The sequence below is a fragment of the Muntiacus reevesi genome, chromosome 2 (genome assembly GCF_963930625.1).
Source record: "Muntiacus reevesi chromosome 2, mMunRee1.1, whole genome shotgun sequence".
NCBI classification, from domain to species: Eukaryota; Metazoa; Chordata; class Mammalia; order Artiodactyla; family Cervidae; genus Muntiacus; species Muntiacus reevesi.
Window position 1 is genome coordinate 245,311,117 of NC_089250.1, and position 21,012 is coordinate 245,332,128.

At 45.8% G+C, this 21,012-nt stretch overlaps 1 protein-coding gene across 2 annotated transcripts in view; it reads right to left on the bottom strand.

Annotated features, from left to right (window-relative positions):
• CDH11 (cadherin 11) overlaps positions 1–20,793 on the bottom strand; it is a 151,774-nt gene extending 130,981 nt beyond the window's left edge. Inside the window, exon 1 of one of the 2 annotated variants that reach the window (XM_065925451.1) lies at positions 20,593–20,790. The gene's annotated coding sequence lies outside the window, so the exon portion shown is untranslated. Of the gene's footprint in view, positions 1–20,592 lie in introns of both variants that reach the window. The other variant, XM_065925452.1, reaches the window with a different exon arrangement.
• Between the last annotated feature and the right edge of the window lie 219 nt (positions 20,794–21,012).

Below are 21,012 nucleotides of genomic sequence, written 5' to 3' on the forward strand. Positions count from 1 at the left end.
GGACATGGCCTTCCCAGACTCCCTGACTATCCCTTCCCTCTGGGAACCATAAGTTCATTTTCTAAGTCTGTGAGTCTCTATTTTGTAAGTAAGTTCATTTGCATCATTTATTTTCAGATTTCACACATAACGGATGTTATATGATATTTTTCCTTCTCAGTTTGACTCACCCAGTATGACATTCTCTATGTCCATCTATGCTGCTACAAATGGCATTATTTCATTCTTTTTAATGGCTGAGCAATATTCCATTGTATATATATGTACCACATCTTCTTTATCCATTCCTCTGTCCATGGACATGTAGGTTGCTTGCATATCTTGGCTATTGTAAACAGCTGTAGTGAACACTGGGGTGCATGCATACTTTTGGATCATGTTTTTCTCCAGATAGAAGCCCAGGAGTGGGACTGCAGGGTCATATGGTAGCTCTATTTTTAGTTTTTTAAGGAACCTCCAAACTCTTCTTCATAGTGGCTATAAGGCATTTAGTTGACGTAATTAAAGTCTATAATTAATTTTCTATAAGTAAGGAAGATTATCCTAGATAATCTGGATGGGCTTGATTCAACCAGTGGAAAGGCCTTAAGAGGAGAATGGAAGCTTCCTAATGAAGAGAAACGCAGTGTCTGCTCACGCCCTACAGCATCTGTCTGCCCTTCCTGCCCACCTGCCCTGTGGGTTTCAGACACACTTCGCCAACCCTCACAATAGCTTAAGTCAATTTCTCTCAATAAATCTCTTAATATATGTATATCCTATTGATTCTGTTCCCCTCATAGAATCCTGGCTGAGGCTTTATGTGTACATCAATATTTACAGATGGGAAACTACAGAAGATTTCAGATTCGAAGAAATGGAGAGGGTTATGCGATCTCCCAACAACAGCCAAGGACACATTTTAACTCCCCTGAAAGACAGCTGTTGCCTTACCTGTATCCAAAGGCCAAATTTCAGATTCCTTAAGAAAACCTAAGAGACAGTGAAATTTAAGGAAGCTGGATTAAAGGAGCAACCAGGGTGTCTCCACCAGAATGGCATTTATTGGTGATAGCCAAGATGGGCAGACAAGTGCTGTGTTTAATGCCCTTTGAGTGAACAATCCCCTGTACTTCCACTAAGAGTTAACCCCTCTTATGAAGGCAGAGTTCAAATTTAATGTAAATGCATTTTGGTGACATGGATATTTAGTTGCTTTTTTTATATTTTCAGCAGTGAAAATCTAATAACTTTCTCCCTCAAAGCAATCCTGCAAATGTGCGTGGGCTCTATTCTTCCAGGCATCATCTCAAAGCTTCTTTCCATTACTCAGAGGAACTATCTTCTAATAAATGTATCCATTTCAACCATTTAGTTGAGCAAACTTGTTGTACCCATTCATCCACCTCTCAGAACCCCAACGAGAGGTGTACCACCCTCCCAACACATCACTGCTAAGACAGACCATCCCGGGCATGAAAGCCCGGGAGAAGATGCAGAGATGAGGAGAGGCAGGCATGAATTCATGTGCTGTGACAAAGAGGCCCAGAGTCCACTCCTGGCCGAGCCCTGACCCCACCTGTGTTGCTGATCAAGTTCCTTTCCCTCTCTGGGGCTGTCCTTCAACATGAAGGGGACCCAACTCTCAGGACAAATGTTGGGATTCCCGGTAATTGTTCATAAAAAATTTCAGCCATGACACTGATGTCTTGTCCTCCTCTTCTCCCTCCCCTCCTTTTCACTTTTATTCTTCTTTTATCTGTTTTCCCTCTTCCCTTCTGCTCATTGCTTTGCAGGCCTCCAATAATGGTAACTAACCTCGCAATCATCTTCCTCATTTGCATCAGCTGCAGTCCTCAGCCAGGATGTGCAGAGACAGTGGCTGTCATTCTCAAACGTCAGTCACTTCTTAACCCATCCCACAGACATGTTTACTGATGGCACTCATCACTACTGAAAATACTTTGTTTACTTGTTTGTATGTTATTGTCTTTTCCCTCAAACTAAAATATAAGGTCCATTAGAGTAGAAACTGTGGTTTGTCCATCGTTTCTTTTATCTCCAGCCTGACTGATTATCAGTGTATCATGAATACTTGCTAAATGCATGGAATTGATGGGTGACACATCTTTAATCTAATGTATTTTGCTCTTACACATAGGTAGCCCACAATGCAAGGTCTGAAGCGTGCATCAACGTTAGCTCGCTTGTACTTCGGGAAGCCATGATTACCTCTGGCTGGAGGTAAGAATGGCTGTGTCTTGGCCAGCCTCTTACTATGGATAGCTCTGTTAGGCCCAGCTCTGGGATGGAGACTTGGGAGAGCTACAGTGGAGGCAGGAATTGTTAAAGAAGGGGTCTCAGGAAGCTGTGGTTCAAAAGGTGCCAAGACAGACTCGTGGCCATAAGCCCATCTCCTGGGCCTCTCTTGTCTCCCTCTGCCTGGGTCTTGCACAAGCATGTTCACATATGTGTGTACCCATGTGGCTCAAGCACCACACTGCCTCTCCCTTGAGTTCATACTTTATATGAAACCCTCTCTAACCCTCACATGAATGTGATTTCCTGGATAAACTTGGCATTGGAAGCAACTGGGTTCACTGAGTTATCACATCTTCTGGGTTAGCTTTGGACCTTTCTATCTGCAACCTGCTCAGAGCTTATTTAGGATGTAAATACTAAAGGACTTAATACTAAATACTAAATCTTAAAGGACTGTATATCAAAGTGAATTAAACACAACCTTAAGTGAAAGTTATACATTCACCAGTACCAGGGGTTAACAGGATCAATATGCTGATATTATTAATGTTTCACCATTGTATCGTCACCACCACCATCACGAGGTTACAGGATTATATGAAGAGCCCTGGAGGAGACAAAATCCATGAAGTCTAAATCCGAGTTCTACATCTTGCCAGCTGTGCAGTGATAAGCATGTTATGTAATCTCAGCCTTTAGTTTCTTTGTCTGAAAATAAGGGTGAAAACACAAGGTTGTCTTCAGAATAAAATTAGATAACATAATAACATATCTTACAGAGTGCCTCCCTCACCCACAGCTGTTTAAAATTTTTTGTTGTATACATTATCCTTTGAGAAGTTAGGACCTGTTCTATCTATACAGTCTCCACTAGCTACAAGTGGCTACTGAGCTCTTAAAATGTGTCTAGTTCCAACTGAGATGTGTTATATATATATAATACTCAGGAGGTTTCAAAGATTCAGTATGAAAAAAAGAGTGAGAAATGTCACATCAGTCATTTTATATTAATTACACATCATAATATTTTGGCTACATTGGCTTAAATAAAATGCATTATTAAAATTGCTGCATATTTCCTTTTTACTGTTTTAATTGGACTTCTAGAAATTTTTTAATTTCATCTCTGGCTTACATTGGTGGCCTGTGTTACTCGTCTATTGAACAGCATGGGCATGGATAGAGCTATCATTCCTGAAATTTCAATGATAAACATACAAAAGCTCAAAAACAAAGGATTTCCGGGAGAAAATTGAGTTCTTAACATCCTCAGAGCTATGCAAATATGATTCATACTGAGAAAGAGAGCACTATGTCAATTTAAGAAAGTACAGCATGAAACCTTCATAGACAATGGAAAACTAGTTCCCATCAAATTCAGATGAGAGTTTGATGTGGAAGAGAGAAACAATAACAGCTTAGCGAACTTTAGTAGAGGGAATGGAAAGGAACAAATGGATTTTAAGTACTTGAACTTGGATACAAATTCCACATTGTCACTCACTTGCCATATAACCCAAGACAAGAGTGTATAAACTCACAGTGCCTACGCTGCCTCTCCGCAGAACGGAAATAATAATGCACTTCTCATTCACAGGCTTATTAGCTACCATGGCCTAAGTACTCATTTGGATGTTTGCAAATACTCTGGTCAATGCAATGGTGCAGATGAGGAAACTGACAAACAAACAAATTCTTAAGTTATATACCCAGACAGCTAAAAAAAATATAGTAGCAGCGAAATCTCAACCTTCTTAGTCTGAACCCCCTTCACATGTGAGCTTTTAATCACTCCTCTAAACCCAGATCAGACTTTCACTGTTGTCATGAGAACTGATGCAGACAGTGGATTTTCACTATCAAGACCATCAAGGAAGGGTGCATATTTTGATTGCTGTGAAGGCAGGACAGAGCACTGAGAAGATACCGAATGTAAATCACTCTGTGCCCATTAGCTCAAAGATACATACTGGTGTGGGCTGCCATTTCATTCTCCAGGGGCTTTTCCTGACCCAGGGATCAAACCCAGAAGAGAGACCCCCAAAAGAGGAGGATCCTACGTTGACTATAGAAACATTCAGCAGTGTCCTGGATGCTGCAAAAATTATTGAGTGCTTCGGAGAAACAACATTCAAAAGTTAACCTATGATATATGAAGCCAGATTTGTGGCCCCACAGACAAAAGATTTAAAACCTGTCTCTACATGTTCAATGCAATGAGTGACAGGAGTCTTCCCAGTTCTTTCCCGAACCGCACGGCACCCCAGGCTCACCTTTGCCAGCACAGCGTCCCGTCACAGTGTCCTTATTCAAGGTGAAGCATCAGGGATTCAAGAGTTGAACATGACTTAGCAACTAAACCAACACCATGAACGTCACAGAAATTGAACTATTTACATCAAGGGTTGCTTTGTCTTGTCTTTTGTAAGAGACGCACCAGGGCACTGGGAATAAGGCTGAGGGGGAGCCAAGTATAGTGGGAGATGAGGGAATATCCCTAGCTGGAGCAGCCACTGCCAGGAACGGTCCCGAGGAGGTCCCCCGAGAGTGTAGCTGGGTCCAGCACGCTGGATGACCTCCGTCTGCACGCCCGCTGATACACACCTCACCGCTCGGACACACACGGAGGAACGGTCACACCTCAGTAACTAGCCAACCTGGCACCGCTGCAAGAGTCATGATTATTTCCGACAAACTCATTTCTTGTTCAATTTGATATGAAAATTAAAGTCATATTAGCACCATTTCTCGCATTCGAGAGCGTGCGAACAGCATTCTCAACGCTCCCCTGTAGCAAGCCCACCAGAGCCCTGAAAGGAGGCGCAACAAAGCAGGTAAAGTTACTGTTTCCAAAACAGCTCTCTTTTCCATCCAAATAGGCTCCTCCCGGGGAGGCGTGATCAGTGGACCAAGCCAATATGATCAATGTAACTTCCTCAGACAAGGGAAACCATCTTCAGAAGAAATATTCATCGAATCATTTCCCATGCAAATGTAAAAACAGGGGAAACAATACCAGAAGTAGTATCAACATTTTCAACATTAAGCAAAGACAGGCAATCTTTGAAAAGGGATGCTATTTCCATGAAATTAATTCATATTCTTGCCCGTAAAGTTTTTCTTACTTCTTCTTCTTTTTTTTTTAAGAAGCATTGCTTTAAATGAGTCAGCAGACAGGTTTTGGAGGCTCTTTGCCAAAGCTGAGAACTATGTTCTGAGTCCCCAAGAGCCCACCACCCATTTGACATTAATTGTCCCAATGAAAATCTGAAGTCCAGGAGCTGGGTTCAGGGAAAAATACAAGTATTCTCTGAGTCGAGTAGAGTGACTGACTTTTTTTTTTTTTTTACTTTTTAAACAGATCTAAACTGGTCTCCCAGATCCCTCCTGTGTGGGAGGCAATTTTCCATTGGAACCTTCTTACTCTACATAAAAGGAAACAAATCCAGGCAAAGGAAGCGTGTTCCCTCTTGTCCAAAGGTGAGGTGATGAACAAATTAGGGATGAGAAAAAAAGATGGGTCAAGGGGAATACAGATGAGAATGCTCCAAGGATATGAGAACAGACAAAGAAATACAAAACACAGAGACCCTGTGGACTTCATTTCTTCGAACAAGATATTGCCAGGTTGGTGTTTGTGATTGCATTTGTTTTCCCATCCTAGTTTGGAGTGTCAAATCTGATGCCTCTTCAATTCCTCTTCCAATCCTGTGTAGATGCTTCTTTCATCTTTCAGAAACCCGGGTCCTTAATATGCATGACGGCAGCTGCAATTTGACTTTGCTATCTTCTCCCACCTTTGCTATCAGAAAGTGGAGCAGGCCCATTGATGGGCTTACATGTCTTCTCTCAACACCTCCTAGAAACACATTGTGAACCCTGAGTATCAAATAAATGTTCTGATGTGACACTCTCGGTGGCATCTTCCCTTCAGCTATGCCAGGGCTGGACGGGAACCAAAATGTCAAGAGAGAATATGGATCAAGGAATCACAGTTTCCTTCCTGCCTAACACATCTTTTAAAATATTTAAGTCATGAGCACATGACAGAAAACATATTTGGTGTCATCTTTAAATCAGCCTGGGTGGAGAGAAAGCCAAGAACCCGGCAATTTGGGATATATTAGAAAAGTCTCAGGAAAAGCTTTCTGGTTCCTTCATGCCCTGAGTTCAAATGCTTTGCAACTGCCTATCAGTGTGAGGTTGGGGCTTATATTCATGGAGTTATTGGGAAGATGAAATGAGATAATCTCTAGAAGGCTCAGTCCCAGGCACTCAGTAAGCACTTCACAGAGCATCCACCCCCATTCCTCACTGACAGCCAGGAGCAAGTTTCATGACCCTATCCTGGAAGCCTCTTACGTCTGTCCTGTGATAACAGAGCAGTGAAGAATGCAAAATCTTCCCGTTTGAATCCCCAATTGTCCCCTTACCAGCTGTATAACGCTGGGGTAAGTTGTTCAACTATCCTGAGTCTTGGTGTCCATGTTTTATAAATGGGGATATTTATAGCTTCCAACTCATTAAGGTTGTAGGAAGGATGGATTGAGATAATTTATAGGACAGACTGAGCACTGTGTGTGCACACAGCAAAGGCTCAGTACATATCCATGATTATATTAATAAAAATGCTGCCCCCTAGTCCTGGCTTCCTGCCAATTTCCCTGTTTAGACCCTGTGCCCCTTGCCTGTGTTCTTCCCAATGCTGGTCCAGAAATCATTTAATAAAGTGTTGAACACAGCCTCCCCACCACCGCCACTCTAAACTGGCAAAGGCTCCTTAGGACCTGGGGAATGAAGTCCAAAGTCCTAAATTTGACATGCAACATACTTCACAGAGTCCCTAACTCACCACCCTGCGTGTGCACTCTGCTCACACGAATCATCCTGTGCGTGTCCATCCTGGCGTTTTTGTCCACAGGGAGGGCACCTCCTCCAGAATGCTGAGATGCAATGGTCAGAAGACACCATGCCAGGTGATTTGTGGAAGAAGATTTGAGAGCCAGACCATTTTAGAGCTGGAAAGGACCCAACAGGCCACTTTACAGATGAGGAAACTGAGGTTAAGTGGCTGCCCAAGGCCACACAGCTATTTATCAGAACGCCAGAGTTTCACTAGGCTGGTCTGCCTGGAAAGAGGCAAACACAGGGCAGCCTATTAGGGAAAAATCTGTCAGCAGTTGGCCGCAGGCTTGCTGACAGGTGATCTTTCTCCATTCCTGAGAAATGAGACAGAAGTTAAGCGCCCAATAAGAAGAATACACAAGGCATGCCTCTCTCTAAGTGGAAACCAGGTCCCTCCCTGGCCTGCGATGCGGGCACGGCAGGAGGTGGTTGATGGGATGAGGGCAGCTGAAATGATTCGGCAGGCTCCATCCCTCACTTCAAAGACATGTTCTCTCAGGCTGTATTAGTCTCCTGACTAATCCTCCCAAACGCACCGTGGAGATTTGCTGAAGCTGAAGATTCTCTGAGGTTTGCAAGGAGGAACGGTGATGAATAAAACACAAGAATCGCCAATGCGTTACTTCGAAGGCGAGTGTGCCCAGGTCTAACTGCTAAATTGCAATTTTCACTCTAAGATAATAATATTAATAGTGACACTTCATTTATATGGTGCTTCTTAAGTTCCTGAGAATAATAATGAAAATGAAAACTACATCTTATACTACAGCTGTGTTTACATATGAAACATATACTGGAGTGAGACAGTTCAAGAGCCAACTCCCTTCCCTATTGGGTTTTTTTAGGACAAAATGTTGTGGACTGGAATTGTTTGCATAAGGGACTCCTAATTTTCAATTTGGATTTGGAATGTGAACACAGTTTTGCTGCTATTGTCAAAGAAATATTGTTTTAAAAACCTTTAAATACATTGTTAAATACTTAAAACCTTTAAACATTCATGCTTCCATAAGTTAGACACTGGAAAGATGCTAACTATTGATATAGCTGCCCAACCAGCCTCTACCTGGGTTTGGTTCGTCCTTCTTGGTTTGTGGTCTGGATTTATGTCCACGCTGACCAGTCGGGGCATACCACATAGAAGTTGAAAGGCAAGGCTCCAAGAGTTCTGTGTGGCACAGTGATGCCCGGGTCAGGTCTGGGCAAGGGGCATCATCAACACAAAATCAAGCCATTCAGTGGTTTAACTACCTGGCCCAGCAGACAGGCCAGCAAGTCTCAGATGCTTAGAAACCCTGACCTTGCCCTGAAGCCTCCACTCCCTAGAAGTGTGATTCGGATTCCTTTCAACAGGGGCTGGACTGTCCTGGGATGACAAGGGACCAACAGCAGAGGAAGCTTTTCTCTTTCTCTGCTCCCCAACTCTCCCTGCGTTAAGCACTGCCAACTTCCACCTGATCATCCAACCCAGGGGCCAACACAGGGGCCAGGGAGCTGGGAGGGTGGGGGCTCCCAGAAACTCATTTGTGGTGAGGAGGGGCATCCTTTGTGCTCCCATCAATGCCTGGACAGCTCGCATGTATTTGATCCTGGCTTCTCCAAGATGCTTGGCTCGGAATTCAGACTAGTCTTTTCTATCTGGCTGCCCTTGGATGAGGAATACAATTTGGACTCTTGTCCCTGAATCTGGCCTTAGTTTCCTCTGCATAATACTTTTTTGGGGAATTTTGCATTGGCTCCAGAGCCAGCATCCATGGGCCACTTTCCCACACAACCTGCCCTGTTCTTTCCAAGAGACCGTTTTCCATCCACATGTCGAACAGTTATGTCATTTGCCATAGCTGCCTGTGTAAATTCCACTTCATCTACTGAGCTGTGTCATTTAGCTTTCGCCCAGGTTCTGATGTCCTGCCCAATTGTTGCTCAACCCCAATCAGACCATCCAATGTTTCATAAAGGCTTCCTCTGCTCTCTCCTCACACCTGAACATCTAACCATCTATCCACATTTGATTCAGCATTTGAGAGGAACTCAAAAGCCAGATCTCCCCTCACCATTGCAGTGGATAAGTTTTCTTGCAGCAGTCTTGCAAGGATATCCAAGGCTTGTTGGGTTTATTAGTTCAAAGCAACTCTGAGTAGCACACGGCTTGCAGGAAGACTAGAGAAGCGGTCAGGAACGTCAGGAGCCTCAGCAGTCAGAACTGTGGACCAGATCCTGCCACAAATCTGGAGGAGGGCATGGCAACCCATTCCAGTATTCTTGCCTGGAGAATTCCATGGACAGAGGAGCCTGGCAGGTCCATGGTGGGTCCATGGGGTTGCACAGAGTCAGACACAGCTGAGCGACTAAGCAGAGCACACAGCACAGAGGGCGCCGCCACGCTCCCCACTGGACCCGGGTAGTGGCAGCTCGCTCTTCCCCTCCGGTTACTCCTGGCTGCCGATGATGCAGCAACCACTCCTCAATGACCACAGTGGGTTCTTCACGGTCAGCATCCAGGGGCTCCTTCATGGCCAGGGCTTGTGTGTGTGCACACGCACACAGGCACCTAAGAGTAAGATACTGATTCCAAGTGCAAAACACACTGAGCCATCACTCTAGCTTCCAGGACAGAGACGCTGGCCCTTGAAGTCTGTGGAGTAGAAAGAGGGCAGTCTTTCTACAGAGAGTCTTATTGTGGGTTCTCTCCAAACATAGGAAGGTGATCTGGGTGCTATGAAGCCACACAAAAAAGCAAACAAAATGTCAGCTATGCATTATAAGGAATGAACAACATGAAGAAAATTGTATTCCAGGGCATGCGTGCGTGCTAAGTCACTTCAGTTGTGTCTGACTCTTCACAATCCTATGGACTATAGACCGCCAGGCTCTTCTGTCCTTGGGATTCCTCAGACAAGACTACTGGAGTGGGTTGTCATGCCCTCCTCCCAGGGATTTCCCAACCCAAGGATTGAACCCACATCTCGTATGTCTCCTGCATTGGCAGGTGGGTTCTTTACCCACTAGCACTACCTGGGTAGAATCACTCAAAAGGAGTGTCCTCTGTGGTTAACAAGGTGCAGTCCCTGCTTCTATCGGTTTTGTTGTTCTTGCTGCTTTTCATAAGAAAGGTAGGTATCTAAGTGAGCCAAACTATTGCATGGTTAGAGGGATGACAGATATTCTGCACGAGACTAAAGGTTTAAATTTAAAAACATTTTGGGAGTCTGGATCAATGGGTTCAGAATATTGATATGTAATGTGACAGAGATAATAAAAACAGCAACCTCATCCCATGCACTCTTTAAACACTTTTATACATTAATATCATTTAATATCAGAACCGCACCTGCTGGTATTATTAATCCAGTGTTACAGATGAGGACATGAGAGACAGATATGTGGCTTGTGCAGCTGGGAAGCAGCAGGGCCAAGCTTTGAAGCCAGACAGCCTGACTCCCTCACCCTGCTGAAGGCGCCGCATCATGTCTTATGCGTGCAGAGACAGGTGGGAAGATGGGGCTCAACAGCAGCACACCAGGAAAAACAAATAAACAAACTCTGGAGCATAAGTCCTCTGGGTGATGTGGCTGGCAATAAAAGCTAATGTAATGTAGCCTCGGGCTGCAATAAAAGACGTGTAGAGGGAGTTGATAGTCTAAGCTGCCTCTAGATTTCTGCGCTCAGTCCCGCTGTCCGAGGAGGGCAAAAAGGAGACAGGTGTCCATTCTGGAGACGGGAGACAGAGGCGGTATCCTGGAAGACCACTCAGATACTCAACAGCTGCAACGGGGAGGGAGGACATCAAAGGCTCATACTCAAGAGTACAACCTCTGGGGACACAGAGTTTGGATCAACCCAAAGGGAGTGTTTCTAAGTGTGGAAGTCCCTAAAGCCATGGTGGTCTGTGCCCAGGGGTGAAGAGCCCCCTGTGACCAGTGGCGCTCTGGCTGTCACTGGCATGTGGAGCCAGGATTGGAAGACCTGGTGGCACAGCGTGTTAGTCTAGTTGGTCTCTGGGGTCCCTTCCCCACATGCAGGAATGCAACGATTTTTTCCCTTCCCCAAACCATCCTTGATCACTGACCTGCATGTGGCTTGTCTTTACTGTGGTCCTCCTTGCTTATACTTTCTTTGAGCACTGACTGTATGCAGCCTTTAGATTTTAGTATGTTCTTCACCAGTGATATTGTCAGCTCTCTGGGGAAAGGCCCTGTGATTTGACCATTTCAGTGTTTCCAGCCCAGGCCTTTCATTAAAGTAGGGGACAATGAAATGAGTTTCAGATGGAGTCCAAACCAAACCCTGCCAGAGGGCCCTGTGAAAGCTTAGGGGTGGCAAAGTGGTGACACCATTCTTACTGTTACTTATGGAAACTCAGAAATAGAGATATTAGTGGTAGATATCTATAAAGTAGGACAGAGCTGAAGGGTGAAATAAAATGGTATATACTGCAAAATATTATCAAATGACACTGGGTTGGCTAACCATGACTTCAAAATATTAAAGATTCATACAAAGTTCCGTATTTAGATGTTATAACTTAACTGCCAAGTAATATTATAGGGTGAATCTTTTATATATATATACTTGAACTAGTGATATGTTTAAATCATAATCAGTCCACAGGTATATCAACTCTAAAAAAAAATAAAAAGGCTTTTGCTTTTAGATAGTGGTAAGAGATAGGATTAAGAGCCAAGATCACCCACTTCTTATTGCACCTGTTCCTAGATTACCATGTGATATTAGGCAAGTCGTGGTTCTTCTATGGGCCCCTGGACCCTCATCTCTGAAAGATGGTTGATGAGAATAGTCAACAGCTCAGTTAAGTGACTTCAGACACCTGATTCCCGAGAATTCTGCCTGGTAAAGTGAGATGTCCACTTTTCATTACAGGAAATAGGAGGTCCAATCACTCTACAGTATAGGCCACGATAGAGACTCTGATTTAAGCTGCCACATGTTTAGGGGGGACAATGACAAAACGGAATGGAAGCAGATGTGAGAGATGCGGATGGTGAGAGGTCTGTAATCTCACCAGGCTAGCTGAACCACCGAATGGCAGAGCACCCTGACGCAGGTTAAATTGGCTGTTGGATGCCTGGCTTTTAATCTCAGCTTTGCCAATTAACAGCGATGCAACCCTGGAAATTTCCGGGGTTTTTTTCCTCTGTAAGATGCTAGCAATTATCTTAACCAGCTCATAGGTTGCTGCAGATAAGTCTCACATTATAGAATGTCCTTAGCATAGAGCCTGAATCTAGCTTAGTACTCAATACATGATGGATTTTAACTGTTATCAGATGCCATTTTCCAGTATTTGTAGGGCTTTCAGGAGAAGGAAAAAGTGCCAGGGAGCAGGGCAAAGAGACTACTGGGAGAAAGTTACAGCAGAGGATATCTTAGCTCCTTACATGACGGGATATTTTAATGAACAGAGTTAATGAATTGCCTCTGGTGTCAGGGGTTTCCTGAGATGTCGTTAGCGGGCTGTCATCAGGACATTTAGGAAGCTGCAGGATCAATGACAAGCAGAAACCCTGCAGAGAGGAGAGTTCAACCATAAGATCTCAGAGGCTCCTTTAACGGACAACATCTGGGAGCTTGTAGGGGCGCAGGGTCGAGCCGTCAGCTCAGCTCTCTGTCCCGCTGCTCTTCTCCAGGAAGCCGAGGAGGACCAGGATTGCAACACCCACTACACATGGCAGGAAACTGCTGGCCTGTGGGGTCAGAACGGGCTTGGACACCTGGCTTTCCTTCCTCAAGCCTGGAAAGCTAGGATGAGTGTCTTGAATCCTCCTGGGGCTCATTTTCCCGACTTGTAAAGTGGAGATGACAGTACCCTCCTCACAGGGTGACTGCACAGAATACAGGAGGGACCTGATGCACGGTCCTAGCTCATCAAGGCGGCCCTCTCCCCGGGCCTTTTCCAGGCAAACACAGGCAGTGCCTCGCTCTCGTGGTGCCGCATACTCAGGAGGGAACGCAGGAGGGCCTGGGGTAGGGACAGATGACACAGGAAAGCTGCAGATGGAACACAGCACGCCAACCTGGAAGGACTAGGAGCTTTGGAAGTTGCAGCCTGATGGTGACACGGGCGGTGAGAACACTCGGAATGCCATGGAGGGCTGCATGGGGGCGGGGATCCCTGTTATTTTTAATCCAATGCCAAATCACTGTGCTTCTGCCTGGGCCCGAGGAAGACCACAGACAGGGCAAGCGCTTCTTCAAGCCGCAGTCCTTCCAGGAGTCAGACTGTCACAGCTCATCTTCCTGACAAACCCCAAACTACATTTACCTGAAAAACAAACAGGAATATTCTGGAAAATGGCGACAATTTATCAAGAGGCTAATTATCATTTCAGCTAGTCTGGAATAGTAATGAGTCCCTTTTAAAGAGAGGCAGACCTTGTGATGAATATCTCAACATCACAGGCTTAGCCAACTTTCCCAGTAAGATGTAACTTAAGGGCAACTTTCCACAGCAGCCCATATGTAAAAATGCGCAGGGGAAAATGCAAAGGTATCCAGGAGGCAGGCACTTTTCAAAAGCCATAATTATCTCTAAAATCTTGACTGCCTCTTGAATATTTTAAAGGGAAGAGGGATGGATCACTTAAACTTCTGAAATATATATTTTTTTAAAAAGGCAGGTTCTAATAAACAATTCATCACTAATTGGGAGGGCCCTCAAGCCAAAGGGAAAGTTTAGTGCAGGATTTTGTCCAAATAGTCACGGGGAAGAACTTCTACCTGCGATGGTTAGTCTATAAAAGTGAAGCCCGGGTCTCTTTCTGAGAGGACAAAAAGTCCTAAGCAGTTACTGAGCACTCATGAACCAGACATTGTACCCAATTCTTCTGCTATCTTACAGAAATCCCAGAACATGGATATTATGACTAGGTCCATTTTTACAGATGAGGTAGCTGAGTCTGAAAGAAGTTACTTAGCTCAGTCTTGGGTTCCTACTTTGCAAGCGGTGGAGCTGGAACTGAGAAGAATCAGACTGCTGGGCAGGGCTGGAACCAGGGTGAGTCAGGTGGGGTTCCGTCCATGGGCACAAAATATAAGGGGATGCCAATAAACTCAGTTGCAGTTACTGCTAAGTCACTTCATTGTGTTTGACTTTTTTGGACCCCATGGACTGTAGCCCACCAGGCTCCTCTGTCCATGGGACTCTCCAGGCAAGAATACCAGAGTGGGTTACCATGCCCTCCTCCAGGGGATCTTCCAGACTCAGGGATCACACCTGCTTCTCTGATGTCTCCTGCTTTGTCTGGCAGGTTATTTACCACTAGTGCCACCTGGGAAACCCCCCAAACTCAGCAAATCAAGATAAATAATATTTTAAGGAAATATTTCAAAAATCAAGATCACTAGGGGAAAAAAAACTCCATGATGAGCAAAATATCAACATTTTAAATACAGTCAGGATTGAAGTCTGCACTGGCCTATCCTCACCTCACTCTCCTCACCCTGATCTTGGCCTGAATGCTCAGCAATACCAACTCCGAGTCTGAATAGGTGGTCCAGGCCTCAGGAATGATGGGAAAAGGGCTGATTGTTCGGTATGTGACCATCGGTAGCACATACCCAGAGATCACGGTGGGGGTGAATGCACTGTAATTTGATACGCTCTGTCTGTCCCGGCCTTCATCCGTGCTTGTTCTTCCTGAGATTGAAACAGCATCCATGGCCAGGATGTTGCCCTTAATTCCCACTCCGCTCACCGGTGGAGCCTAATGACGGCTGAGAAGAGATCTCTGTGTGTCTTAAACTAAACCCAGGGCGGGGCTTCCACTGCTCCAGTTGCCATGGCAGGTGGTCATCATGGTGGGGAAGATGCTGCATCCGAAGACATTTTCTTCAGGGAAAAGTGAACATGCAGAAGTAATCTTAATTTGTGAAATCATGCCAGCACAGAGGACCGTGTCAGGAGGATTTCTGGCAAGTAAAGAAGTTCATGAAGGAAGTGAAGGTTTTTCTTCAACTGGAACAACCAGGGGAAAGGCAGAAAAAGGCAATGCTTATTCACAGTATCCTTTGACAAGTTTTCAGTGCCAGAAGGCGAGAGAATAAGGCTCCGGCCACTGTTTACCATGGCCTGTGGAGCTGTTTATGCCAGCTTTCTGGATTCAGCACCTCGCATGGTCTAAATGAGTAGAAAAAAGAGAGGAAAGGAGAGAGAGACACCAGTGCCTGACCTGCCATGAGAAAGGGCATCCGTAGTCTCTCCCACACTCTTTTCTACCCCCTCCTCTTTCTTCCTTTCTTCTCTCTTAAACTCCCATCTCATTTAACATCCTGTGTACTAGGTTCTCTGCCGGAGCAAAAACCTTGACCATAGAAACTCTGAGAACAATGCTTTATCTCAATAAGCATCTCAGAACTCTGCAACTGTCAGACGACTAATTAAACCAAATAACAGTGAAATTTTGCCTCCAGTTCTAACAAACGTGCATTATTCACAAGCACTTAGAAATTAAAAGTGCCTTCGTTTTTAAAGTTAAATAAACTGTCCAGGCAGTAAGTGAGCTTTGGTTTACAAAACACTTTGTCTTACTTTCAACTGAGTTACTTAATACTCCCTCTCATAATCCATTTGCATTGATTCCTCCTTCATCAACTGCCCATGCATTCCAGCATACTCAGAGCTGCAAAGAACTCCACTGCTGATTCACCGGGGAGGCAACTATATTCAGTTAAAAAAAAAAAAAAGATACAAATAAGAATCCACTTAAGCCAGTAATTTTTTTAAAATAGAGCTGTCCTCTTAATTATAATATAGCATTAGGTGTTTTTTTTTTTTTTCATTCTTCTTCTAAATTCATAATGATACTATCAAACAGTAACAAATATAAATTTGTGCAGCCTGCAATATGCAATTTAATCATAAGCAGTAATTTCCATATCACGGAGCAGGGGAAAAAAAAGTCAGATGATTAAACTCCAGTGCATGAGGACCAATCTTGAATTAAATTTTACTCTGCTAAAGTTAGCTTTTGTACAGCAATATCAAGAGTGGTTTAAAGGTAATAGTAAAACATTTACTGTTATATTAAAACTCCATGCCTCAAAGTGTTTACCAAAGATCAAACTGCTGTTCTTTTTTGCAAATTAAAAATGCCTTGCAGACATCTTCAAAACCTCTTGAAAGAATAGGCAATGTTATCACAGCAATCTCACTAATATTTCCCTTCTTTACTCCTTGCCTTCCCCCTCGGAGTCTGAAATGATGTTTTTTTTGCAGGGAAAAAAAAAGAACTAGAAAACCCTCCAGATCACTGCCTCAGTGAGAACTGACCTTGTTTATTATACAGTACAGCCCCCCTCTTCTCCTGCTCAGAGGATTTCAAGATTCAGATTTTGCAACTTTCTAGTAAACTCCAAGGTGGGAAGAAGAGACTGAAGGTAAGGGGATCCACGGACTAGAAAGATGTTAATCCTGACAAACTGCTGAAGCAGTAGCCTGAACCACAGCTAGATTGAATTCGGTCTCTCCTGAGAGGTCCAGACAAGGCCGGTGGTAACAAAACTGCTTTTCATGGTGCCCTCAAAAGCAGATGGGCCCCAGGCACAAAGTTGGAGCAGGGTGCCATTGCCCTCTAGTGGCCAGAAGTGCAATCTTCCGCGAAGGAACCCATTTCCAGAGATGCACAAGGCTCTCAATGTCAGGGTAAAATTATAGCAGAAGATGTCTAATTATCCTCCTCGAGTGTTTTCTTTAGTTCTTCTTTGCCCATAGAGGAGGCTGTGGATGGCTATCATAGTAACACTGATGGAAACCTCACTCTTACTCATACTGGTACAACAGAATTTGTCCAACTTTCTCCAGCTTTAAAAAAAATTTTTTTACCAGACCTGTTGATGTTTTTCCCCAGTCCCTTAAATAACACACACACACACACACAGAGAGAGAGAGAGAGAGAGAGAGAGAGAGAGAGAGAGAGCGGACCAAAGACATTTACATATTTCAGGGGCAATAACTTTGAACCAAAAAGACTGACAACTACAGTGGCTGATAAATCTAGGACAGAGATTCTTGACAAATCAGGTAACTTTTTATGAAACAATGACCAATTGCATAAGGGGGGAAAATATCCCAAGCACATTTCAATCCCTTAAATCACTGGCTGGTGAATTTACACAATAGTGAGATTTTCTAGTAAGGAAAAAAAAAATGTACAAATTGATAGTAGTTATTCTGCAAATTGACAGTTAAAAAAAAAAAGGTTGGCTACTGACTTTCAAACTCTTTAGACTACTGTCTTATCATTATTATTTAATGATAAGGTATTCCTATGATCAAAGTGAAAGAAATCAATATTGAAAATAAACTTAAAATGATCGTGTTTCTGGAACATCTGCCTACATAAATGTGTAGAAAATGAAGGCAGACTAAAATCAGATTTGCAGATCTCCTTTAGATGGTTCTGAAAATAGCTTTGAATCTCACAGATCAAAGTTTACGGTAACTGTCAACTTCATAAGTCACAGACATTCACAGGCAAGGTTCTGAGACACACTTTGCTCAAGAGAGTGTAGCTCTGGCATTGTAAATCAAGCTTTGAGGTCAAAATCATGGCATTTCCCATATGAAGATCCCCAAACCAGAATCTTTACAAAGCAGCCATGTAATTCTATTCAAACTGGAAGAAAAACCATGAATTATGAAGACAAGTGCATTAAAGGAGCATGAAATTGATCCGTATTCCCCCAAATTATGGCATGGCTCTCCAACCCTGCCCCCACCCCTTTTCAGGAACAAACAAACATACACACACATCCACAGCCACCACTGCAAAGAGGAACCCTGAGTTCTGGGTCAAAAAAAAAAAAAAAAAAAAAGTTGTAGCTTTTAAAAAAATTCTCAAATTAACAAAAGATTGCATCTTAATTGAAAACAGAATTTGCGTTTCTAGTAATTTTACTGTCTAGTGTTCAGATAAGAATGCAGAACATAATGAAAGTTCTGAAGTGCTATCAAGATGGTCCACTGCTTCAATTAGAGCTACTTCCAAAGCCTATTTTTCTAGTAAGCAGTAAGCTCAGTTTAAATAAATCAACATGCCTGGGCCTCAACAGATTATCCTATCTCAATCCTTCCAATGCAGCTCCCTTCCCCAACGGTGGGGAGGGGTTTTTTGTTTGTTTTTTCCCCTAACAATGTAATAAAATGACCAACTTACACAGACTCCAAAACAACATGGGAAAAAAGATCATAATAATATATGAATAATAAAATGTGACTGCAAGACATTTTAAATGTATTAATTTGCATTGTTTCAAAAACAGCATGTAGAGCCAATTCTCACTCAAAGAAACTTTCCTGTCCTCTCAGATGCTTTTCCTTGGTCTGTAGTTGAAAACTACTCACATTCCATTGTACTAGGCAGGATTTCAGTCTTGCAGAGAGGTTTGAATTCTAGGGCCCACTGGCCAACACTAAAACTTTGAGTCAGAGCTCATGACTAAGGAACTTCAGTGAGCAGGAGCTTCAGGGTCCCACTGGCCTTGGCCCCAACCCTCAGTCTCTTTGTTTTGCAACTTTTATTCCTTTGTTCTACTGGACTAGGACCAGGCTCTCCTGCAGCTGGGGTTTGGGCAGTGATTACTTCTGGATTCTGCTGTCTGCATCTCTGTATTTGTAGGAAAAATAATTCCAGGATTAATGAAATGAAGGTCAGCCTCGTCTCTTCTCTTTCATCGTATTAGGCTCTAGCTCTCGCAGCCCCGCGTGGCAAATGCGCTGATGCGATGCTGGCGGATCCTCGCTCCTGAGAACACTTCTGCGTCCCCTTCCCCGGGAAATCCAGACACTCCGCAAAACCAGCGATGCCTGCCGCAAGCCCAAGTGATAAAGACATCGACCCATGTCCTCTCACCAGATTAATCATTGTGGCTTCCCTGTGATTAAACCGAAAACTTACTCTGCCTCATATAAAACCGATAGGAATGATCGGAAGAGGAAGACAAGGCACGATTTCAGAGCACCCGACAAAGATCTGTTTAGGGAGGGAAGACTTTACAGGCATGTCTATACCTTCATGAAGCAGGGTTTTAGAAGCAACCTTCCACCCCACCCCTTAGGAACGACCCGTCGTCATGCAGAGGTGGCGTTATTAAATGATGAGAAGATGCAATTTCTTAATAGCAGTGCGATGGCCCGTGAAATCCCTGCTGCATTATCAGCAAAGCAACAGGGCTTTCTTTTTCAAGCATTTAGAAAACCTTTCACGCGGGAGAAGAAGGCGTGCAGACACCACCGCTCCCTACCCCACCCCGTCCCCACTTCCACCCTCACCCCCAGAAAACGAGGAACAAGGCCTTGGCAAGAAAAGGATGAAGAAGCGCGACCCGGCGCGGGGTGGGGGGGGGGGGGTTGACGCTCGCTGACCCCACTTTCTCTGGGGACTCTCTTCTTCATAGCACCAACCGAGCCTCCTATAGCTACACCCGGGTGAAGGGAGAAAGGGGTGCTCTCCTCGCCGTCCCCACATTCTGCGGGTTTCTGCAGGCTCCTCACTCGCCGCTCCGGTTCGGGGCAAAGATGTGGGAGGGAGGTCGTGCGCGCGGAGCTGGAAAGGCTCGGCGCACTCCGGGCGGAGGCGCAGGCTGCGGGGAAGGCTCGCTTCGCAAAGTTAACGTTGACCCGGGCAGGCTGCGCCAAGCCTCAGCCCGAGCGAGCCCGAGTCTGTGCCGCTCACGTATCGCCCCTGGAGCTGGCGGGGGCTGACACACTCCCCCCGGAGCCCTCCGAAGACTCTCCGGCTTGAAGGCTGGAGCGCTCGCCGCAGTCAGCAGCCCTCCCCGAGCCGCAGTCAGCGGACCCAAACCCACGCTCTAAAAGTGCGGGGAAATCGCCGACCGGAGCTGGGTTCCTGCCGTTTTCCGGGGCTTCCCCGGCTATCTCGATGGAGGAACTGAGTCCCCGGGGGCGCTTGGTCGGGATAGGGAAGGAAGGGGTAGGGTAGGGACCCTGCAGAGCGCGGTCGTGTCATCGCTTTCGGAAAGAGGCGCAGCGCGGGCGGGAGGGCGGGCGACCACCGCGCTGGGGGCGACTTTCCCCGGGAGACCTGACCGGGGGCGGTCGGCGCGTCCGGGGCGCAGCTCTGCAGCCTCCAGCTCCAGCCGGGTGCAAAGCCCCTCTCTCGAGGCCTCGGCGCAGACCCGCTAAGAGACCGGAGCTGCAGGGAGAGACTGGAGCGCACATCTGGCGCCTCTGTCCCCTGAGCTGCCCGCGCCCACAACTGGCTCCCTTCTTCCTTTTCGATTTTTAAACAAATCTTCTCTTACCTCCACCCTCCCCAGTCCGCTTAGCATTTGTGAAACGTTGTCGAGTCAGTCCTTCTCCCCCCCACCCCGCTCGCCAGACATTCTCATCCAAAGACCAGCCCCCCCGCACCCACCCCCAAAGAAGCCCCATCCAGGCGAGAGGAGGGCACTGGCGGCGCGCCTCACCTGGGGCCCCGGAGGGTGGGCGCGGGATGCGGGCCGTCGGTCCCTGGCGCAGCGCGAGCGCAGCGGTGTCAGCCCCGGCCCCTGTCCGGGTCCCATTCACAAGTCGGCGGCGGCTGCGAGCGGCCCCCGCGGCACCCGCTCGCGACGCTCCCCTCGGCTGGCGGCGGCCGCGGAATGAGCCGCCGAGCGCGCTAGTGGCAGGAATGAGAAATCGGGGGGAGGTGGCGGGCGGGGGGGGGCGGAGAAGGAGGGAGGCCGCCGCTGGGAGGAAGGAAAGGGCGGGGGGGCGGAGAGAAGCCGAGGCCGCAAGACGCGGCTAGCCGGGCCTCGCGGAGGCTGCGGGGGCCGGCCTGTCCGCGCCCCTCCCCCCAGGGACCCCCGGGATGTCAGCCCCGGGATTCGTGGCCACCCCCCTACCCC